The sequence below is a fragment of the Pseudopipra pipra genome, chromosome 3 (genome assembly GCF_036250125.1).
Source record: "Pseudopipra pipra isolate bDixPip1 chromosome 3, bDixPip1.hap1, whole genome shotgun sequence".
Taxonomy (NCBI): Eukaryota; Metazoa; Chordata; class Aves; order Passeriformes; family Pipridae; genus Pseudopipra; species Pseudopipra pipra.
Window position 1 is genome coordinate 83,591,829 of NC_087551.1, and position 25,152 is coordinate 83,616,980.

At 38.6% G+C, this 25,152-nt stretch overlaps 1 long non-coding RNA gene and 1 pseudogene across 1 annotated transcript; one reads left to right on the forward strand and one right to left on the reverse strand.

The window, feature by feature from the left end:
- The first annotated feature begins 4,980 nt into the window (after positions 1 to 4,980).
- Positions 4,981 to 12,370, forward strand: LOC135411921 (uncharacterized). The gene is made up of 4 exons (XR_010429387.1): positions 4,981 to 5,153; positions 6,963 to 10,189; positions 10,624 to 10,694; positions 11,631 to 12,370. It is a non-coding gene; the product is annotated as an uncharacterized LOC135411921 (long non-coding RNA).
- Positions 12,371 to 14,588: 2,218 nt separating this feature from the next.
- Positions 14,589 to 15,707, reverse strand: LOC135412457 (nucleoporin NUP42-like; annotated as a pseudogene).
- Between the last annotated feature and the right edge of the window lie 9,445 nt (positions 15,708 to 25,152).

The following is a 25,152-nucleotide window of genomic DNA, read 5'->3' on the forward strand; positions in this document are numbered from 1 at the left end:
ACATGAGACTTGTAGAGACAGGAGGACAATGCATGGCAATGCCAGAAAAAGGGATTGCAGAAGAAGAGCTGTCAGAACAGATAATATCAGGTTGATAGTTCTAACAAGGTAGAGAGGTCTGTGATCTGAAAGCTGCACCTCAAGAGAACATTTGTGAGCATGCTTGGACTATGAATCTGGAGATCTGCAATGCTGCTATTAAGTGGAACAGTAATTCAGATGTAAAGGTGACTGATTTCTAAAGAAACTTTCGAGCAGTTGTAAAGTAGCTATGAAATGGAGCAGACTGGCATTGTCATTAGTAACCCCGAGGGACTAACATTTTTAGGAAATTATGTAAAATAATGAATAATCAGGATCAGTTCCAAAGCCTTGCAAGATACATAGAAAAAGACTTGGGTGTTATTTCCTTTTTTTTTTACCCCAAACAATCAATTTTTTTTTTAAAAAAATATTTTCTCTGTGCTATGAAACTTTTTTTTTTAACCTAAAATTCCCATGGACACTTTAGGTGTACTTAGGGACATGTAGAATACTCCTGAGCCTTAGAAATCCATCAGCTTTCCATTAGAGTATGTGTTTGCTTGCTACTGAAGTTAAGCTGTCAAGTTATTTTATTGTACATCTGTGTACTATGATGTCTATGGACCAAGTTTGAAGTTGAATTCCCCTCTTAATAGTCTCTGTCCCCTATGATACATAAAAATGTATTATAGATATCATATTAGGCTGAACCAGTTGGGATTGTTCAGCCTGGAGAAGAGAAGGCTCCAGTAGCAGCCTTATGGTACTTAAAGGGGGCCTACTGGGAAGATGGGGACAGATGTTTTAGCAGGGCCTGTAGTGATAGGACAAAGGGTGATGACTTTAAACTAAAGGAGAGTAGACTCAGACTAGATATAAGGAAAACATTTTTTGTGATGAGGGTGGTGAAACAATGGAACAGGTTTCCCAGAGAGGTGGTTGATGTCCCAATTCCTGGAAGCATTTAAGGTGGATTGGGTTTTGAGCAACCTGGTCTAGTGAAAGGTGTCCCTGCAGGAGGGTTGGACTAGATGGCCTTTAAAGGTCCCTTCCAACACGAACTATTATATGATTCTATGATACTACATTTTGTTTAAAAAGTTGAGTATTTTTCATTATATTTTGGTAATAGCAGACTTCACATCTTCTAACTGTACTTCCCTGCAGTTTTCAGGAGACCAGTGTTGTCAGTGAGAAATAGGTTGGCCTTAATCCATGACACTTTTCTCTGTATTTACTCTTCCACTTTTTGTATGAATAATATCTTTATTTAACTAAGTTTAGATCTGTGGAGAAATGAAAAGTGTCAATATTTGCAATGACCTTGAGTATGACTAATATCCCTATTTTACACTAGGGACCCTGTTTTGCACCTGAAATAGGGATATTAGAATTTTTATGTTTAAAAATACAGGCTACAGGGAGTTATACAAATACTAAGGAAAATAGAGAATTGCAAGATCAACCATATGGTTCTATTTATACCAATCTGGCACGTCTGAGGAGATTTCAAGGTTAGATTCTCCACTCTTTCTCCTGCAAGTATGTATCTAAAGTTTTAACTGTTTAGATTTCACCACGCTGTAGTGTGCCACAGAACAGAGCAGAGGGTTGCAACAGACACCAAATCATAGAATCATAGAATGGCCTGGGTTTGAAGGGACTTTAAAGATCATGTAATCCCACCCCACTGCCATGAACAGGGACACCTTCCACTAGATCGATTTGCTCAGTGTCCCATCCAACCTGTCCTTGAACACTTCCAGGGATGGGACATCCCCAGCTTCTCTGGGCAATCTGTTTCAAGACCCTCACAGTAAAACATTTCTTCCTAATATCTGATCTAAACCTATTCTCAGTTTAAAGCCATTTCCCCTTTTCCTATCACTACAGGTCCTTGTAAAAAATTATTCTCCAGCTTTCCAGTATGCCCCTTTTAGGTACTGGAAGGCTGCTATAAGGTCTCACCAGAGCCTTGTCTTTTCCAGGCTGAACAATGCCAATTTTCTTAGTCTTTCCTTATGGGAGAGGTGTTCTGTCCCTCTGATAATCTTTGTGATCCTCCTCTGGACTCTCTCCAACAGGTCTATGTCCTTCCTGTGCTGGGGACCCCAGAGCTGGATGCAGTACTCCAGACTGGAGAACATGACATCAATTTATACTTTTTTGGGGTAATATTTGTCTCTCAGGAAACTGAGCACTGAAGAAGATAATTTTGCTTTTAGATGGGAGGGTCCTGCTGCATTAAATGACTCTGCTGTGGATGTATTATGAAGTGAAATATAGTAATTGCTACAGTGCTAGGGAAAGCCAAACAATTAAATACTTACATCTCTCATTTGATTGTACTGTCCTTGAAAGTGATCACTGAAGTGTGTTAAAAAGGAATTGTTGTAGCACATATAAAAAAATACATACAAATGTTAGTCATCTTGCAACATTGTGCTATGGGATTACAGTAGGTGGGAATGGTTGAAGTCAATGCATGTTATGAAAATGAAGTATGTGGCATAAAATGTAATTGCAGAAATTGCTATGAATTGGAAGGTTTGTTTACATTAACTGTATTGAGAAGATGAGCTCTATTTTAATTTTCATCGGTGCAGCAACAAGAGCAAAATTACAATTGAGTGGGAGAAGGGAATGGGAGAGGAATGAATCTGTTTGCTCTGATACCTCAGCCACACAATACTTTCTTTACTAAAGTCTAATCATCAGTGTCAAGACCAGAAATAAAATTGAGTCATTTTTAGAGATTGCTGGGGAAATATCTCAGCTAGTAGAAAATTTGTTAGAGTTGATGGGGCCAGAAAAGGAGAAAACCTACTTTAACTTTTAGAGTTTAGGTTGAACTTTCATATTTTGCTAATAAGGTGACCATCAGTGTATCTTTACTCATAAACTGGAAATTTGATGAGGAATGGAAGAAAGAAAACACCCACAGAAGTCCAAAAATGTAATTGAGAGTGGTTTGTGAGAGGAAAAAAAGTGAAACTTTTTTAAAAGTAAAGCAAGAAGCAGGACCTGGGAAACTACAGGCCTGTCAGTCTCACTTCAGTGTCTGGTAAAGTTATGGAAAAGATTATTTTGGGAGGTATTGAGAAACACCTGAAAGACAATGTAGTCATCAGTCACAGCCAGCACGGCTTCATGAGAGGAAAGTCCTGCTTATCGAACCTGATTTCCTTCTATGACAAGGTAACCCACCTAGCTGATCAAGGGAAGCCAGTTGATGTAATCTTTTTGGATTTCAGTAAAGCTTTCCAAACTGTCCCTCACAGAATCCTTCTGGACAAAATGTCCAGCACACAGCTGGATAAACACATCATGTGATGGGTGAGCAATTGGCTCACGGGTCGAGCACAGAGGGTAATCATCATCATCATGGCCAGTCTTCGCGAACGAAGATTTGGGAAAGGTCATTACCCTTTGAGCCTGCGCAGTGGATTTTTTAGGTGAGACACAGTGTGCGCTGAACTGAGCCCACCCTTTAATCCTAAGGTTCATCTGCTGGGGCCAAGCGAGCTCGGACGGTGGCAGCGAGGTCCTCAGGACGTAGGTTTGTTTAGAGTGACCTTCTCTTAGATGGATGGCCTTACAGGGCTGACGAGCTCCATCTGCCCAGAGGAGTTCCCTGACTGGGAATCAAACCCGGGCCGCGACAGTGAGAGCGCCGCATCCTAACCACTAGACCACCAGGGGTCTCGATTCTGTGGGTGGTGGTGCATGGCTGTTCTTAGTTGGTGGAGCGATTTATCTGGTTAATTCCGATAACAGAGTGTAATAGTGAGTGGGGTAAAATCACTAGTCTTGTCACTAGTGGGGTTCCACAAGGCTCCATCTTAGGCTCTGTGCTCTTCAACATCTTCATAAATGACCTAGACGCAGGACTGGAAGGGGTACTAAGCAAGTTTACACAAAACTGGGAGGAGCTGTTGACTCCCTTGAAGGCAGGGAGGCCCTGCAGAGAGACCTCGACAAATTAGAGGACTGGGCAATCACCAATCTGTTCAACAAGGGGAAGTGCCAAATTCTGCACCTGGGATGGGGCAACCCCAGATGTACATACAGACTGCGGAGTGAGATGCTGGAAAGCAGTGCCACAGAAAGGGACCTGGGGATCCTGGTCTATGACAAGTTGAATCTGAGTCAGCAGTGCCCTGGCAGCCAGGAGGGCCAACCGTGTCCTGGGGGACATCAGGCAAAGCATCGCCAGCTGGTTGAGGGAGGGGATTGTCCCACTCTCCTCTGCACTGGTGCAGCCTCACCTTAAATATTGTGGCAGTTTTGGGCACCACAATATAAGAAGGATATTGAACTCTTAGAGAGCATCCAAAGGACGGCAACAGAGATGGTGAAGGGCCTTGAGGGGAAGCTGTATGAGGAGCGGCTGAGGTCACTTGGTCTGTTCAGTCTGGAGAAGAGGAGACTGAGGGGAGACCTAATTGCAGTCTAGAACTTCCTCGTGAGGGGAAGAGGAGGGGCAGACACTGATCTCTTCTCTGTGGTTACCAGTGACAGAACCTGAGAGAATGGACTGAAGCTGTGTCAGGGGAGGTTTAGTTTGGATGTTAGACAAAAGTTCTTCACCCAGAGGATGGTTGGGGACTGGAACAGGCTCCCCAGGGAAGTGGTCACATCACCAAGTCTGTCAGAGTTCAAGAAACATTTGGATGATACTCTTGGGCACATGGTGTGACTGACTCTTGGGAATGGTCCTGTGCAGGGCTAAGGGTTAGACTCAATGATCCTTGTGGGTTCCTTCCAACTCAGCATATTCTGTGATTCGGTGATTCATTAATACCACTGTTTTTTCTTGTAACTCACTTATTTTGGTGTTCTATCATTTAATACCATTTAAATCAGCAATTTTTGTAATTTATTTTTGCTTGAATAATTACACTATGAATCTGTTTTCAACATTTATAAGGCATCTTTTTTTTGTGGAAGGAAAACTACAGTCCTTTCTTTGTTTACTTTGTAGTCCCTGTGCAGTACTGGAATGGGAAATGTGGAGTCAATCAGTGCAAATGAGAATCAAGCCACATGTCTGAAAAGCAATGAGCAACTGAAGAAATAGTTTTGAAGGGGAAAGTTTGTAATTAACCTCTCTAACACCATCCTCAAAGGTACTGGGGGTTCTTGGTTCTCATCAACTTCAAAGAGAATTCAGTGTTTAGTAATTTCTTGCAGAATTGGGGGTGCAGAAATGAGGGCCAGATGATAATGAGCTGATAGGATGACAAACACCTGTGAAAGGCAATGCTATGAAAGCATTTCTTTGTCAATTTTTGGTATGTCATGGATTGTGCAGTGACGAAAAATGGCATAAGATGGCAGTACGAGATTGCAAAATATAGTGGTTTGGAGTTGCACGTTCCGTTCCAGTGAATTAACCCACTAGCTTGCAATAAGGATGGTTGTATAACAAGTGACAAATAGGGGCTGCTGAGCTCCATTAAGATGTTGGTTTCTAACTTTTTCTTTTGCATTTTTCTTTTCCTCAGAGGAAAATCTCCAGTATATTTGACATTTATACTTTCTTATCTCAGTGTGGAAAAATGTAATAGTTTTCCATACTGCACTGCCATCTGTGTGGAAGCACTTGAAATTCACCTCTCATACATCTTTATTGGTGATGTATGAAAAACACTCCAAACTTAGTGTCATATTAAATATGGTATCACATGCTGATGAGAACAAAGTAGGTTGAAACAACCACATCTGTAATGCACATGCAGCTTTACAGCCTTTCTTGTGAAGCAATGTGAGCAAGAGGCTATTAAGTTTATCCTCTGCTGAACTCCAGTGTGGAGAACAGGTTACTGTGGGCCTAGACCTGTGCTGGCAGCTCTAGTCAAACCCTAGGAGGGTAGAAATGGTGAGCCCTGTGGAAAGTTTTGTTAGGTGCTCTCATGACCCCAAGGCTCTGGGGTCTTCTCATAACCTTCCAGTCCAGGGTTATGACCTGCAGACACACAGCTGCCTTCTCTTGGCCAGAGAAATGAGTTTTGAATACGTAAGTAATTACTGCTTATGATAAATATATGAAAAAGAGACAGGGAAAAAGAGAGGACTGTATTTCTGGAGACTAATTCCTGTAAGATATCTTCAATTTATGAATTGCTAAAAAAGAGATTTAATGGGTTATTTGCAAAATATAGGTGTGTAATTTCTCGGTGCTAATAATTTCATTAGATCTGTGTTGGAATTTTCAGTAATGACTTTACATTAGTATATAAAGCTGTATTCTGTAGCCCCAGTGTATAATTTAAATTCCTCTCAAACAAAAAGGTTCACATTTTATGAATCCTTTGCAGTGGAAATGATGATAACATTTTTAGTTAGTGTTTTTCATCCTTAGATCTGAAAATTACTTATAAATGCACATATCATTTACCAGAAAGGGCTTTATGTGATCAAACAAAGTAAAATTAACATAAAGCAACAATGAGCAATAAACGCTTTCTAAAGTGAGTGGCAATGTATTGCCTGAGCTCTGTTTTGGCAGGGAAAAGTACCTGTGGAAAAAAGTTTTATATTTTTCTGAGTTCACGATGACTTTCACTCAGCAAAATTATTCTTTTCAACATTTTTGTTAATGTAATCACTAGGGACTTATGTGGTTATGTGTGTTTTTTTTCTGATATCTAAGCCAGAGGTCAAAGCAAAACTGACATTTAGAAAGATGATGTGGATTTGTTGTGCTCCCTGAAGGCCTTGGTCCGTAAGCCAGGAGATGGATCACAGATGCAAAAATTTCCACCTTTGAAGTATTAGACCTTGTTTCATTGTGGTTTACACGTTCCTGATTGATTCCAATCAAGATTTTAACATTTTAAGAAATAAAAAGCAAAAAATTGATTTTCCTCAACATTTTTTTTAATAATGATGTTTCTGGAAAGGTCAAGTGGGCATGTTATAATATATCTTTTCAGCAGAGCACCTGATCACTATGTGGCATAGACAGCTTCTCTGCACTGTAGAATATGATGCACCATTTGTGGGATCTGTATCAGTAAGGCCACTCATGCTATAGCCATAGCAAGTGTCATCCTGGTATTCTGTGGAAAGCCTAGCAACAACCCACAGACAAAATGTAAGCATGATTTATACTAGCATTGCACTGATAAAAATGAGGGCTTCAGCCTCCCTGTAATCCCTGTTTAGGATTACAGTCATAAATATTACCATTATTAGGCTGTATGATCCATTATTCAAAAGTCCCTTTAAAATTTGTTCTAATGGAATCTGAAGCTGACCAGAGCTCTGGAATGGATCTTCTGAGGATTTTCTGTATAGTGAGCTTCCCTGAAGGCCAAAAGGGCTTTTAAACTAAAGAAGACAGGGTTTTTTTTGAAAATGAAGTATTTGTTTTAAAATGAAATATAGTGATTAGGAGAAAGAGAGCAGGAAAAAACCCAACCCCATACATCATAGGGTGGGTATCACAGCTATTTGATTAGATTTAAAACATAAATGTTCATTAAAGGAGAACTAGTAGGAAAAATGAACTCCCTTTTGAGATTGAAATCATCCATTTACTCCACATTTCTGAGAAAGACAGAGTAGCCTTAAAAATAACTTAGGTCTTTCTTTCGTTTTGCTACTGTTTTTGTTTGTTGTTAAATTCTTCGTTGGACTAAGATAATTGAATATTTATGGTATTTTTCATTATAATAGTAAATGCATAATAAGGAAATTACAATAATGGCACATTTTGCTGTGTCTTTAACATGTTAATTCTAAGGAGAAAGTGATAAAGATCCCTTGATTTTGATACAATTTTGTGAAGAACATTGCTGTTAATCTTACAGTGGAAAATTTGAGAAAATTTTCATACATTGTCACTGAAGGCAACCTCACTATAATTGCTTTCTTATGTACTGCTTTATGATACTGGAAATAGTTGATTAATTATGTGCTGAACTGGTTCTCTTGTCAGGAGAGGGTAAAAAAAATCACTTAAATTAGTCAGATGATTTCACCTCAGTGACAAACATGAACACACTTTAACATCAACATTTTTATATATTGCCAAAATCTAATAAACTTCTGATGAATTCCAGAATAGGAGGAATTTGAGAATTCAGGCTGAAAGTACATTTTTTATTACAACTGTTGCAAAAAGACTCTTGCAATACAGGTTTCAGAGAGAGTCTTGCACATCTCTTTGGCTTTTTTACTGACCAGAAGTGAATGACAATCGTATGGAACAATTTTGATCCAGTTTATTAAGTTTTATATGACAGCACAAGATATGAGGTCAAAAAACTGCTAACCTTCTGGACTGGAGTGAGATAATCAATACATTGGTCCTGTCTTAAAGATTCAAGGGAGAACTTTTCCTGCAGAGGGTGGACTAAACCAACATACTCTTCTATAATAGCCTTCATGAGTGCCTTTGCCCTCATACTGCTTTTCTGTTAAGGTCTGACCCAAAGATCATTCACAGAAAAGAGGATCTTACAGTGGGCTTTGGCTTGGGTCAGTGAGTGAGGTCAGGTCAGGCATCACAAAGCTTGGCAAGAAAGGGAATCAGGTCACAAAGACCACAATGGTAAAGAAAATCCACAAGTGACATTTCAGAGGGGAGTGAAAAATAACACTAAGGCAGAATTCATCTTGACAAAGTCAGACATCTAAAAGTTACTTGTCATATTTCCTTCATAGCCATAGGATAAGAAAGAGATGAGATAGTGATTCATTGAACCTGTCTTAGATATCTACTACAGGTTGAGATGAACTGCCTTCTGGAGGGGACTTTTTCTCTCCTTTGACTATAAAGGAGCCCAGGGGACTAGCTGACATTTAGGGAGCTGGCTTTTAGATTATAAAGTTAGAAAATCCCTGTCAAAGGAATCTGTGGGAGTAGCTCTCTTTCGCTCTCTCCTCTTTCCTCCTCCTAGCCATTAAGACAGTACCGCAGGTAGGTCTGCTGCCTTGCAAATGCACCCTTCTGATCCTCTGGTATGTCTAGACACTATGCTTTCCTTTAGAAAATCTAAGCTAGGAAGCAGACATCTAATTGTTTTACCTGAAATAAGTTCCCTTTTCTCTGAAAAACCATGATTTTTCCGATTCAAGAGTAATAATTTCAGTTGAATAAACTTAGATTACTTAGAGTGAGAATACAGCTCAAGGTTCAACTGCACCTCTATTTTCCTTCTGAATAGGATAAATATCCCCTAGTATTCCTTCCACCTCTTCTAACCATAAGTTAGCAGGAATTCAAATAAGATTGTTCTATATCCCAGGTGCTGTTCTTAATACCGGACTACAGGCAGGGTCCAGAGGTAACAACATTCTTGTTGAAATCAAAGACTGACAAAGTTGACTTGTATTTAGTGTGTATGTTTAGAAATATGGCCCAACATTTATTCAGGACAATACATATAGAAATCATTTCATCTCTTTCCTCATATTATTATATAGAATAGAGTATAGTTATGTCCTTCATGGAGAAGAAAAGCACTTCAAAACAAAAGATACCTTCTGTTTAATGCCATAGAGGAGAAAAAATGGAACCTAATTTCTTTAGACATTATTTCTGGCACCTAATTTCTTTGGTTACTGGGTTGGTTTGAGTTAATTCTTCTCACATTTTCAAAGATTTTTTTACTAGCAGCTTGATTTTTAAAGATATTTGGTTTCTAAAAATATATGTTTTTCCATAGTGGAATTTTCCATCATACTGCCTTTTTAAGGACCAAAATATTTGGTCATTGATAGCCAGTGACATTTGATTTTCTAAATTTAATTAAAAATATATTTGGGCCATTAAGGTAGTTAATCTTTGGATGCTTTTGAAAATTTAGACTTGCATATTGAATCCATTTATTATTTGTACTCAATTTTGAAATAAAGTTATTTGATTAGAAATACTACTATTTTTAGTGGACCATAGCCCTTAATTCAAGTGTTATATTTTGATTCACTGCAAACAAAAATCCTCAGGAGATTAGTAGAGCAAATGGAGGCATCTCTGATAAGACACACATGAGCTGTTTTGGAAATAACCATCACTTGAGATACAGACTTTGGTTTCTCTACTTTTTTCTCATTTTTTTTTTTTTAATCACTGAGACAGAACAGTATTTGTTACAATAAGGCAAGAGCAGAGAAGAAATAACTGCAAATAAAATAGAGCAGCTCATACAGTACTGTAAGTATTCTGGTGGGACATAATGTAGTTTGAATTTGACAAGTGTTTAAACATATATGGAGCCAGATTCTTCTCCAGGAGCAGACATGTAACTTAAAGTCACTGTTGTTGTAGCAAGTGGAGTTGGATCTCTTAAAAAAAGTTTGGCTCTGGAACAAATAGAAATATTACTTTTATTTTAGTTACATGTTTAATGTTTGTTTCTGAACTTATGGGTGCATCCAAAAAATATAGCAAGATGTTTAGTATGATTGTGCAGACATGTGCAATACTGAAGCTAGTATGAGCTCTCAGCAAAATGTGAAAGAAAAATATATAAAATAATAAAATAGTCCACTGTATTGTAAAATATTTTACAAATTTATTATAGTTAATTAAAATACTTGTTCGTAAAAACATTTACTAAGCATAAAAATAAGTTGTTTTTTTCTCAGTGCAATTCTCAATTGAGTTAGCCAGAATTTTAAGCACTTGTTGGAATGCTTCAGAGTTAAAACATTTGAAGGTAAATTTTTCTTTCTCTCTTCCATTGTCTTAAGAAAATGCCTAGATTTCTGGCCTTCAGAAATATTTTGACTAGTACTCATCAAAACAGTCTTTTAATATCCTTTCTGAGTCCCTGCACTAATTCCTCCAAAGCTTTAGGATTAGCCTGAGTAATAAACTAGGTTCTGAATAAACTTAACATTGCTTATAAACATATCTGTGTACAAATTAATCAGCCAAAAGCAAGAAAGCCAGAGGAAAATTAAAATCCTGTTTCACGTTTTATCAAGAAGAAATAATATTTTGCCTTCCCTCAGTTTTGAGGCTTGAAAAAGCGCTAACAGTTCTCCCCGGTGAGCACGCTCTTCCCTGTAATCCATGCAGTTTCTGAGACTGAGATGTACAAAGGAAAGAAGAGCACATTTCACAGATTTAACTCTGAAAATTCCACGTGCATTTTCCTCCTTAGGTTTAAACTGGAAGCTAGAAATACTTTTATGTAAAACAGTTATATCCATTCCCACGTAGATTTGCCACACTTTACCTCTGGTACAACTAGAGCCTGTAGTCCATGTTGTGCCCAATGAAAGGATTTAAAGAGTTTGCAAGAGAATGACTGTGTTTGCTTGTTTTTGTGTCTGTCTCTTGATGCATTTGGATCACAAATACAAACATGTGATTCAAACATAAAATTGGCACATATCCCCTGCACAGAGAAAATTGCAGTTGAATAGTTTATTATTAATGTGAACATACAAAGTAGAACTGATTCCAGATGGTTTTTCCAACTCTGGTAACTCAGCAAATGTGTTAGATAAAGTGTGCTGCTCATCAGTGTCAATAAACTAAGATATTAAACAGGAATATATATGTAAAAAACCCCCATTATACTTGTAATTTTGATCTGTTCAGAATTTTGGGCCCTCTTTTATGCTGAGCCATTATTTTAATGCAGGTGTGATGTTCTGGTGAGAGAGGTATTAGGCTGATTCTGCTGTCTTGGTTTTGGATTTCACACTGATACAAACAGCCCTGGTTCATAAGGTTTTGGAGTAAAAGTACAAAACAAGGTATGTAAATATTTAAGTTATAAACTCCACAAAACACGACATTTTTCTTGATATCTTTACAAAATCTGGGAGTGAGTTTGATGGATACAATTTGCATGAGCAGACATTGTCACCTAAATATTAAATGGGGGTTCATGTGCTTTTGTATCCTTAGCCAAATGCTTGATATAACTCCAACAGTTGCTTCCCAGCTGAAAGGTTTCAGCACAAATGACTGCTTTACTTCCTGAAGGTGAAAGAACTGTGTTCCCTTCTGCTAGGAACACGTTCAGGCCTTTGAAGTGCAATTCTCATATTCTGAATGCATAATAGGAAAAGTGTCCCTTTTTCTTTGGTAATGTATATTTTGCCTTTAGACTGTAGGTTGAGAAATGCTTCTCTGTGGGCATTCCTTGATGCCAATGTTGGTTTCCAATTTCAGCTATTCCTTTGTTATGCCCTGGGTTAATAAAACTCATGTTATATCAAGTTTCCAGGAGCAAGAGAAAGTTCAAATGAGGAGAACTTAGTAAGGCACTGTGTCATTTCCGTTAAGCAATCCTGGCTGATTCTGTCCTTTCCCATCCAGGAGGATTTCCAGGAAGATTTCCCCACTGTATACATTTTTTAGGACCTCTTGTGCTCTGATATTGGCAGCTTGGTCTGGCATGACATAATTTTCCTTTTCCATATGAGTGACTGTACTTCCCGCAACACAGAGTCTGTGCACAGGGCACAAAGCAATCTTCCGCCAGATAGCCCAGTTGAAGGGCTGCAGTTTTCTGAGCAGGACAGCTGGGATGATGCAGGAGCCATTCTTGCTGAGGAGCAGAGTATCTAGGCTGTGGAAATGCCAATATGATCTCACTGTTCCCAGCAAATCAGCTAGGTTGAGAATTTGGGTTTCACAGTGCTGTAGGCAGTCCACCGGGCAGGATGGAGGAAAAGCTTGTGTCTGGTGCAGCAGGATCTTGAAAAGTGTTAAAGGCCTTAATCTTCCTTAGATTGTACTGCAGTGAGCTGTCTAACATTCTGTTGTTGGAAGGGTTTATTACCAGTGTTTTGTAGGTCTCTCTCATCAATCTTTGCCTGTAGGCTGTCTGGAAGAGTGATCAAAATTATTTTCCCTCCGTCTGCAAATAGACCTCCAGTCCACAGACCCTTCAAATTCCTATTCATATAATGATGCTAAGTTAAAAAGCAAATAAATTCACATACATGGTGTGAGTCTATTGCAGGGTGGTGTGTAAATCCAAAATTTGTGTGCTTATGCTTTTTTTTTTTTTTTTTTTAAATGGCTGAAGGAAATTCCTATTTAAAAATCCAAAGAGCAGTAAGTTGCCCGCACAATAATGCATCTAAAGAAATGTTCTATCTTAATTACGAAAGTCAATCCATTGCAAGCATGGTTGCTATTGCTTCTTTCATGGAGTTTGCACTTACTGTCTGTAAAACACATTACCTATCTATGATCTCCACACAAGATGTCTCCCAACTCTTAGGGAAGTGATGTTCAGCAATGCATGAACAGGCTAGACACCTAAATCCTGTATCATGTTTCATACTGGACCCAATGTCAAGTACCTGCTCTGGAAATACAGTTTGTAAGTTCATGCTATGTACTTAATTTCCTTCTGAATTTAATAGGGACCTTTGGGTATCTAGGATTGGTGTTATTAATAGACAGCCCATGAAGATACATTGAAACAGCCTTTGGAAACAGAAGTGTCTCACTGCCTACCCATCCTCTTGATGCTGAGGTGAGAGTGGGATAGGAAATGTGTGCTTGTTGGGAAGTAATAGAGATGCTTTTCCTTTTAGTCATAATTCAGCTTTCAGCCAGGCAAAATGGAAAGTGTTCTTATGCTGGGCCAGTAACCACTCTAAGAAAATGCTGTCTGCAGTTGTTCCATTGCAGACAGACTGCTGCTATCCAGGAGCGTAAGCTGCCAGGGACAAAAGGAAAAGGGACCTGACACTACTGGGTAGTGGTAAGAGCCACAGTTTGGAAGAAAGGTGTCGCTCCTATCACTGTTCATGCATTTTATCTGATTGCTTTCTAGTTATATGTGCATGAATATTGTTGGAATGGAGATTAATACCTAGGACTCTTGGACTCTTGGCTCTGTTGTGGTTTAACCTCAGCCATCAATCACACAACTTCTCTCTCACTCCCTCATGCCCTCTTTGTGTGATGGGTAGGAGAATCAGAAAAAAGGTAAACCCCATGGGTTGAGATAAGAACAGTTTAAGAATTCAAATAAATTTAAATATAACAACAACAAACCCATTAATAATAATAATAAACATGATAACGACAACAATCATAAGAATAAAAATTTTATTGAAAAGGAGAGAGAGACAAATAAAACCCAAGAGAAACTGAGGCACGACAGAATTGCTTACCACCCACTGACTGCTGCCCATCCCATCCCCAAACAGCGACCTCCCCCTCCTGACTAACTCTCCCCAGTTTATATACTGGGCATGACATTCTGTAGTATGGAATATCCCTGTGGCCAGTTTGGGTCTGCTGTCCTGGCCTCGTTGCCTTCTGGCTTCTTGTGCACCTGTTCACTGGCAGAGCATGGGGAACTGAAAAAAATCATAGAACCATAGAATGGTTTGGGTTGGAAGGGACCTTAAAGATCGTCTAGTTCCACCCCCCATGGCAGGTACACATTCCATGAGAACAGGTTGCTCAAAGCATCATCCAACCAGGGCTTGCTAAATTTTTTTTTTTTTTTTTTGCCTGAGAGTTTACTATTGCAGAAGACTTAGAGATGAAACAAAAATGAACTGAAATGGAAACATTTTATTTCATTACTTAACCACAAAATTGTGTAGTTGAGCTATCATAGGTGTTACAAAACCACATGATTTCAAAATAAACTTAAAAAGTCTGAAGCATTTAAAAGTTATAGTGGTGGTGGCTTAAGAGGAATCTTTCTCACTGTAAACTTTTTTGCTTCAAATTGTTTCAACTCTTCACATACTCTTCGGTGTAAATAACTTTTCTGATGTAGTAATGGTTGTGACTGCAGAAGACACTGATGTGATGTTATGTCCTGAGGCACTGTCAGTCTGTCCAAATAAAGTACTGCTTGAACATGAGGCAGAATTTGCTATTGCTGCATTAAAAGTTCCAAGGGCTGTAAGAACAGTGTTGCTTGAAGAGTTCACCACGGAAGAATTGCCAGGCAAGGGCATCACTCCAAATGCAGGAGGATTACAACCAGCAGAAATGTTCTCAAAATCTGGAGCAATTCCAAACTGTGATGCACTGGCAAGACTGGAACTCACTGTAAAGGAGAAACTGGTGGCACTGTTACTGTGGCTGTTCACAGGAAAGCTTGGCAGCCCAAAGTTTGGTGTTTGCTGTCCTCCAATCCAAAGGAAGGCAAGGGTTGAGTGTCTGTGTTCTTTAATTCAGATAGCAAAGCCACTTTTGTTGATGCATTTAAAGCTTCCAACTGAGGCAACTGATTTGTCCATTGTCCATTTGGTTGGACAGAATTTATATAGTTCTGAATGTTATTGTTTGCTCTGCAGTTAAAACACTCCAGATGGAACTGTTCTGGAGAGAAATCTGAGACATTCAGCTTTTCTTTCATTGTTGAATAAGATTAAACTGTCCATTGTCCTGAAGATTCTCAAATTTCCATGTCTGTCATACACATTCAAGAAGTCTCTCCTCTTCATCTTATAGCCATCAGCAATATTTCGACTGTTCGTTAATACAGAGAATCTGTTCTACAAGAAGTCCTTGACTTAGGGTAAACACTAAGCAACAACCAAAATATCAGTGTGTTATCAACATTATTCTCATATTAAATCTAAAACCACAGCACTGTACCAGCTACCAAGAAGAAAATTAACTCTATCCCAGCTGAAGCCAGATCTCAGAGGAGTATTACTTTACCCCAGTTCTCTGGGATTTATGTCACAGTGTCATTCCTGACACAAAAATAGTACCTGAATTGATGAACAGTGACTTAACTGAGGATAAGATTCATCTGTCCTAATGTTAATTGCTTTGAAATTACCTGTTGAGTAAAAAAGTGATCTAGGCTCTTAATTGGTCGACTGAGAAAAAGACAGAAAATGACTCAGCCAATTCTGAAACAGGAGGTGCTGATGAATGACTGAGCAGAAAGATACCTATATCAAAAAATATTCCTTTGAGTATGGAGGAAATGGGGAAGACTTGCTCACTAAAAGTGTTGAACTTCTGGACAGCTGAAGTGGTAGGAGACAAATGGCACCCCAGGTCTGCTATAAATCAGAGTTTGGGTTCCCTATGAATCACACTGAGAGTTCCATAATGTGATTGATTTTGAAGAGCAGATGGGATGTCAAAGGAGCAGTCCAGTTCTATGAACATAACTCTGTCCTGTCTTCCTTCTGCATGTGTGAATATTAAATTATTACCTATGTATGAGGGAGTTACATACCAAAATAGTCTGAACAATGTGGTAAACTGTAACTCTTTTGGTGTGTTTAAAGTAGCTGCAACCTAAAGCCCAGGCAGCTTTCAGAGATCTAGAGAGCCTTCTGAAATGTTACCCTTTAATGTAAATTCAATATATAAATTTGAGGTGAAGAAAGCCCTTATGGATATATTTTGTTTATATTTCTCTTCTGCAGAAAGGTAGCAGAGTTTTAGGCTGGGACAGGCTGTGTCCCCAGGGAAGAATCTTCTTGTAGATATGCCCTGTACAGGCAAGGACAGAGCAGGTCAACTGGCAAGCATATTGCATATGTGCCTCGCTTGGTGGAAAACTGGAAGTTTAATTGGGTTTTCCTCCTGCTGTTTTTTAACAATACTGAGCCTGTCACTATGCAGGGAACTTTGTATATGAAATATGTCAAAAGAAAATTAAGATAAGTGGCATCTTAGTGAGTTCTTTAATGCTCAGGGCATGGATGGCAAGTCTCAAAAGACTATGGCAACAATAGAAATAAAATGTAAGAAAATAAGGCAAAAATTACCACACAATGTAGGTTAGTTATATGCAAATCAGGAAGCATTAAACATCATTATCCTAATATTTTTTAAGAAAGAAAACACAGAGCTCACAAAGAATGTTACTGCCTGGTCCCAGCGGTGACAGAAATCCTTTTCAATTCCCGTGTGGCACCAGCAGCAGTAATGTAGGTTTCTGTACACTCTACTCATAGTGTGTCAATGCCAACCTCAGGGGTTCTCCAGGAGATGCAATAAAGTGACTTGAGCACTGGTCCAGGTCCACCAACAGATTTGGGTGCTGGAGAACTGAGTGTCTCTGCGTATAGTCCAGCTTTAAAGTTCCTACTGCCACACAGGAATCCACAGCAGAGAACCTTACACTGCCTGTCCTCTGCCCCTCAAGGATGCCTCACAAGGAATTCACAGTCAGCACTCGGAAGGGAAAGTTGTCTCAAAATCCCTATGAGGGGCAACGGGAAATAACCTTCCATCTCACATCCTCATCCTTGCCTGGACTCATCCAACCTGTGCCTCCAGGAAAGTGCTTCTTTCCAGACACACTGGAGTAAGTTGTTTTTCTTCAGAGATGGAACAATAGTCATCTCTTATAAGACATAACTAGAGAAAGTAGAAGTGACTTCCTTACATATAATCTTTGTAGTGTAATTCTGAGTGGGCAGAATACTCCACACGGGATGCAATTCAATTCCCTTCTCCACCTGAAAGAATTCTAAACACCCCTCACCACCTAGGTGAGTGTCCTAGCCAGAAGGTATGCTCTGGCAAATGTTAATGGGAGGAGAAGGAAGAGGGACAGAAGAAAAAGGGCTGCTATTTACATATTTTTTAAAGGTTAGCTAAAATTGAATGGGACTGACTTAATTGTTAAGACATTTCTGTAGGACAGGGGTGCTGGAAAAGAGCAAAACAGCTTGCCCAGCCCTGGAGTGTCCAGCTTTGGGCCAGCCAGCCACAAGTGACAGTTTTACATGAAAGGTGAAGTTCCTTCACGCTGTAGTTTTATCTGCCCAGGTTAATGGAAAACTTGTGAAATGCATGCAGTTCTTCACATTTAAAGATTGTCAGACTTAAACTTCTTCTTTGACAATCCTTCCACTTTTGTGGCACACGTTACTTGGAAACACATGCTGGTTAGGTCTCTTCCATAAATTTTCTTCCCCTTTTTTTCAGTGTCTCTGCTGAAGCTTTTAGCTGTTCTTCCATTCATGGTGCTGTCTTTGATGTCTGTTTATTCCTGGTACCACGCGGTGTCACATAATCAGGTTGCAATAGTGTCACTGAACAAATCCTTCCTTCCAAGCAGCAAATATATCATGCTGTTACACCTGAGTAAAGGTATACTCTCTTTTGAAGGACCCATATTTCCAGTGTCATGTCTGGGCAGCTAATCCCATAAGGTAAGTTCCAGGAGTCATGGAAATAGCCCCAGATCATTTATTTTTTTCTGAAGTGCCAGCACCCTTTTATAAAAAAAATAAATTTTTAAAGTCCAATGTGAAAATAAAGGAAAAGGTACTAAAGACAATAGTAGAGTTCACAACAATTGTTTGAAATTTTTTTATTGCTTTACACTTTTGTCTTTCTATTTTTAACTAACTAGTATGAAATTTTTCTTATTTAATGTCTAAATAGCTGCTATTTGTCTTTTGATAACTTCATGCCTTTGACTTATCCACAGTATAACTTACTGGTATGATGGGTATCATGAGCAACCATAACTGTGTGTTTTGCTCCAGAGAGCTGTTAACTGATGCCAAGGAAATAACACCATGATTTCACCACACGTTCTGCACAAACTTAGGAATGTGCTTTGCAAGTTAACTGCAAAGCACCTATGTCTTTGGGAAGCTCTATCATCCACAAAGTTCTCTGCAGTGGGTACAAACATGCAAGAGAAATGGATGTATGCACATGATATAAATTTTGTGTGAAATTCACTTCTGTGTAGAAGCCTAATGAGAAGTCTAAACACCACTTCTTGTCTGATTTTATGGAGAACCTGAGCTTTGCATTTGCTGTGTGTTTGGAATTTTAAGTTTAGTTAAGTTAATACACCTACTGCGTGCTATATGACAGGAATGTTAAAATGCTAGGAATTTTCTTCTGCTGATATCTCTCAGTGTCTCAATGTATGTTTATATTCATATGGTTCAGCCATTTGACTGATTTACTTACCAATACTTTTTTTTTTAAAAAAACAACTCTATCGTTGGTTAAATTTGGAATTTTCCTTCCTTCTCTACCTTGTTGTTCTCAGATAATGAGGCTGCCTTTGGCATGTGCTGACAGCGCATGTATTCTTTTTCAAATATCCCTGTTCAAATTTAAGCGCACTTTGGTTTAAGGGGACCTTTTACAAATACCTGGTTGACCTGCTATTTCTTTATATATGACCCCACAAAACAGTATACTAATTAATGGGTTTCTCTTTCCTTATTATCACGTTGCTTTCCTGTACATTTTTGTCCACTTATATATCAGCTAGAATTCTGTAAGGCAGGGACTAGTAATTTTTTTTAGGCTATGCACATCTTGAGATCTTTATCTGTGACTGTATTTTTGTAGCTCTCAAAATAATAAGCATAATTTATAGTGCTTTTCTGTTTTGTAGCGTTGAGTTATTCCATAAGATCTCAATGTGAAAAGTTGCTTCAAAGGGAAGCTGCTGGTTATGAACATAGAAAGTTGCCAACTTGTGAAGTAGTTTGACCCCTGAAGAGAATCTTCCTGTTTAAAAATACTTACACCCCTTTGTAGTATTTTTTGATCTTATGTTGAAGATTTTAAATTGGCTTTTGGACCTGTGTTCTGCATTTTATAGAGCTGAATTAATAGTGAGTTTTATGTTTGTTTTTTTTTTCTTGGAAGATCATTCAATTCCATTTTCTCCTTAGAAAAATGTCATATGAGGTTCCTGTGAACCCAAGACAGAAAATAAAAGCTTACAGTTAATAAAATGCATTTACCTGTGTGTGTAAGCTGTGACTGACTGAACTTACCCCAGCACTGCTGTTATTATATACCATACATCTCCCACAGATATACAAGACTCAAGGGCAGTGAGGAAGAAAAGTTTTTTGTATAAATGCTGGTATGCAAGACTCCTTCATCTTCTGAAGCTGTTGTGCCTGAAGTGTGAAGTACCCATGAGAAAATTTGGTAAAAGAACTGTTGTGACTCAGCTGTACATTCAGCTGCTTCTCCTAGATCAACACTTACAGTTGCAAAGGGTTTCTGTGAACAGATGTGCAACAGTTGTGGTCCAGCCCAGAGAGATTTTATAGTAGGGGAAAGTAGAGAGAAGAGGGGAAGGGAATGGAATCATAGAATGGCTTAGTTGGAATGGACTTTCAAGATCATCTCGTTCCAACCCTCCTGCCATGGGCAGAAACACTTTCCACTAGACCAGGTTGCTCAGAGCCCCACTCAACCTGGCCTTGAACACTTCCAGGGATGGGGCATCCACAGATTCTTTGTGCAACCTCTGGCAGTGCCTCACCACCCTCATGGTAAAGAATTTCTTCCTAACATCTGATCTAAACTACTCTCTTTCAGTTTAAAACCATCATCCCTTGTCCTATTACTACCCTACTGAAACCTTATGAAGTCTTTCTCTGTCTTTCTTATAAGTCCCCTTTAAGTACTGAAAAGCCATAATAAGATTTCTCTGGAGCCTTTTCTCCTCCAGGCTGAACAATCTCAACTCTGTTAGCTTTTCCTCATAGGAGAGGTGCTCCATTGTTGACTTATGTTTCAGTAATGACCACAAAAACTGATGCTTTCTGTGAAAGGAGATGGGCTTCTCACACTTATCAGCTGAGGTTTGTTTTAAATTGCTTGAGCTGCTCCTAAGGACAGGACTGCTGGTGACAGACAATGCTTGCTCTTACTAAGAGGAGGGTATTCCAGTGTCGCTTTGTCTTAGACAGAGATGATAACTACCTACTTAGGTACTTACATCCTTTTTAATTCCTCAAACCTGCTTCAGACTTGATGTATCTCAACATTTTTCTGTCATCCGAAGACTTCCAGACAATCATCTTGTGATTGTTTACTAACAACTTAAATATACTAAATAGTATTGCCCCTCTACAGCTCCCTGTAAATTCTTACTGTTCGCATGCCTAAAATCTCTACCTTTGTCATTTTAAAATCAGTTTCAAATCCCAGCACATGGGATTGACATTTAACCCATCATTAATTAGTTTGCTTAACAGCCTTAAGAAGAATGTAATGAAAATCCAAATAAATTATGCCTTACCAGCCTACTTTATCTATCGGTGGTTTGTTAGTGGAGACATAATTGTCTCATGCAAAATCTCTTTGTCTCTATTACCTTCCCTCTGAAATACACAAATAGTAGAAGCCAGACCTTACACATAACTTACCTAATTTCATTGAAGCTGTGCTAGTTTGCATTAATTGATGATTTTACCAGACACATACAAATCTAAGAACCTCATCAAGCAATCCTTTCTTGTGCAATTAGTCCTTAGCTGTTTGAGTAGTCCCATTTAGGTTAGCAGTGAGATAGGATCATAGATTTTGGCAGCTGGGGCTTTTGTACTGACATGAGTCACAAACAAGTACTCACATCTGGAGGAACATTTACTTAGGTGAGACATCCCAGTACATGGTGTTGCTTCCCCAGTGCTGGTCAATGTGGTAGCTCTATGAACTCTCAGAATTTTCCAGGTTTGGTTGTTGTCTGCCCATTGCAGAGGGATGAGATACTGAGAATGGGGGCCCTTTTCCTCACCTTCAGCCTTCTCCTGTAAGTTTATTTCATCCAATGTTCTTCACAAAGAAAATGAGGTTCCTCTTCCCAAATATCAGCAGCTGGGTAGCAGAAGTACCCTCTCAGTACCCTCTCAGTATTGAAGTGATATGCAGAAAAGCTCTTACCCAACTGGCATCCCTATGGGGGAGAAGACAGGTTCAGCCCATCAACTGATCTCAGTAATTATGATGGAGCCTTCTCTGATCTCCCTCTCCACTTAAGCTATATTTATATTATTTTCTTTGAGGGAGGGGAAAAGGTAAAGTTACGGTTGATGTTATTTCATAGGTGGAGTTTGAGTGTCTTTAATCATTAGCATGTGTAGGGTAGAGTATAAAGATTATTATGTATTTTTGAGTTAATGAAGTAAAGTTCAGCTTTTGATTCCCATCTGGATCATTCTTTGGCATAGTTTCCATTAACTGCATGGTTTTCAATGGAGCATAACCACAACAATGCTGTGTCGTTCCATCCTTTGTTTCATATGTGCATTGATTTAGACATAGCATGACTGCAGCACCTTTGTGCCACTCCATCCTTTGTTTCAGGTCTCCCTTAGAGCAATACACCAAGCTTCCTCTGTGTTCCTGCTCCTAAGGTGTGCAGACAGTTTGTCCTTGGTGAGCTATAACCAATGCACTCCTTGATGAACTTTCTTTTTCGGTATCCCCACATATACATATATGTGTATGTATTTGTGCATTTATATACACTTTCCCTCCCACTCTTTATTGTCAGATACTTGGAGGTGTACAGGGTAAGAGATGAGCAGAACAGTAATTCTGAGTTGTTGATGCCTGGGTGGTGAGTCAGGTGGTTAATCAGCTTGGTGGTTAACTGCCTGGGGCATCAGAGGCAAGGAGCAGCCAGGCAGCTGAGGATGAACACAACCCCATGTGGATTTCCTGAGGGAGCCCAATTAAAAATGCTTTGTATTATACACTATATCAAATAAAAATATCCAAGTAGGCCTGTTTAAAGTCAGAAGTTTCTCAATAGATGATCATAAATATGTCTGAAAAGATCACTATCTTATTTTTTAAAAGGCCTGGATAAAACTGCCATTAGAGTTAATAGGCGTAGTCATAATGCTGCTAGAAACTATTACAAGTAAATAGAAGCAAATGCTGGTGACAAATATTTGGGAATGCTGAACTGTGAACAGAAACATTTGTCAGCTTCATCATCAAAGCAATAGCTAATGTTGATATCTTGTGAAACAAGAAGTGTCACTGGAGAGAGATAATGTTGTGTTTCTTTTTTGTAAGTGAGCACTGAAATGCTGGTGGTTTTAAAAGGATGGTTTAGTGCTTTCATTCCCTTCTATTGGCTCACTGTACAAATGGCAGCTTAAATACTTTTACAACTGCAGATGAGCAGAGGGCATATTCCCTGGAGTTTCTCAGGCAGGAATAATCACAGCATGTGGCACTATAAATATGACATTGAACATTTGCTGTTTGTACAGCGACCTATGATAAACCCAGAGCAGAAACATAAATCTTCCTTCTTCATTTAAGACTATGCCTAAATAATATAGTCTAGTCTTCTAATTTAAATACAGTGGGTTTTTGGGGGGAAGGAACATCTAATTTACAGAAGAATAAAAGTACTAGCTGTTTTGAATTTTTTCTTTGTGCTATTATCTTTCATCATTGAGATGGTTAGATCTTCTGGGATGGAGTATTTCTTATACTTAGGCATAAGATGCTATAAAACATGAGGCTGTACAGCTAATTATGTGTGGGCAAATAAGGTCTCTTTTTTCACTGCTCAGTATTAAAAAATCAAAATCCATTAAAGCATGAGACACAGAAAACTCAAGTTCATAGGTACTGAAAAAAACCTCATATATATATATATGAGTACTTTTTAACCAGTAATAAAAGTCTAAAAATGAGAGATATGAACTAGAGCAAGTGATTTTGAATGAAGATATTGACAACTCAAGTTCAGCAGGAGAGAATTACAGAGAGCCCAAGGAACTAAGCTTAAAATTAATTCTTTTCATTTGACATTTATTGAGCAAGATGCCCTGCCATAAGAGGCAAGTCTGAGGAACTGTCTCAGTACGAAATGACACCAGAAGAGTTTTAGAAAAGTCAGTGGAAAGAGAAGAATCAAACTGATGACATCAGGCAGTATGAGACAAGTATGTACCTGTTGAACCCAGGGCTGAATTTGCTGAACAATTAGTTGTACCTTCCAAGCTACTGTTTAAAATGTTTTTTTCTTTTGGATGGTTAGGAAGTGACAAATATAACACTGGTTTTTATCAAAGGGTTGCAGAGAGAATTCAGAGAACCACAGAATGGTACCTCTGACTTTTGTGTTAGACAAATCCTTAGAAGATGTAAAAAAAATGACAGAAAAGAGTAGATAGGTTGAAATATAACACAAGGGAGAAGAGTCAAAGAAGATTTCATAGGCTGAAGTAATTCCTCACAGATCTATTCTAGTTCTTTGAAGATTATGAGAAGGGGTGATGCAGTTAATAACAAATAAAAAAACCTTTCAACAATACTTTTAAACAAAGACTCTTGATGAGATTAAGATGTCATGGATTAATAATTGGTTACATAAAAGAAGTGACAAGGTAAGAGTAAATGATCTCTATTTCACAATAGAGAGGAGTGTGCACAGCTCCAGCCTCCGTGCTGTTTAGTGTATTCATAAAAGATCTGAGGAAGGTGTGAGTGATGTGGTGACAAGTGCTACTTGATCAGACAAGATTTTTGAGAATAAACAAAACTCAGACCAATTGCAAAGAGCATGAGAAGGATTTCTTTATATTAATTGACTGTAAAATAGAAATGGTAGATGAAGTCTGGGGTCCAGATATTTTAAGTAATGGGAAAACCAGTCCCAAATATATGTATGAAATTATAATTGCTCTGTTAGCTATAACAATTTGAAGTTAGTATAGATAGTTTCCTGAAAACAAATTGTTATAATGATTATTGATAACTGAAAAGCAAATGGAATGTTAGAAGTTATAAGGAAAGGAATAGAGGATAAAAATACCTTTGTCACTGTTACATATATGGGGTGTTGAATAGGGAACTCATTTTTGATCCTTTGTCTAAAAATTATATGGTAGAACTAGAAAAGATACAGAGAAGGACAATAAAGTTAACCAGGAATTTGAAATGGCTTCTGTACATGGATAGATTAAATGAGTTATGGCTTTTAGCCTGAGAAAGAGACTACTGAGATATATGTGGTGCAGTTTGGTTGGGGATGATCATTCCCTGTCTCTCACAGCCTGTGCAGTATGGACAGTGCAATGGTGCTATTAGACATCTGGCTTAAAACAAACAAGAGGAAGTACTTTTCCACACAGCCTATAATACAGCTCAGGAACTCATTACTGTATGATGTGTCAGATGTAAAAGTAGAAATGCAAACTGGATAAATTTGGAGAAGCAAGGCCATCGAGAACAAGCTCTGGCAGAGAGCAGGCTCAAACACCTGCTTGCTAGGAAGATAGACAGTGGTCAGCAGGGCTCTCTGTGTGCCATGTTTCCTGGCAAGAGCATCTGCTGATAGCCATGGCCAGAGACTGTTCACAGGAATGAGTGGACCTTTAGTTTGACTGAAGTATATTACGATATTTATGCTTATATCCATTCTGTTGGATACATGAAGTTAATGCTGT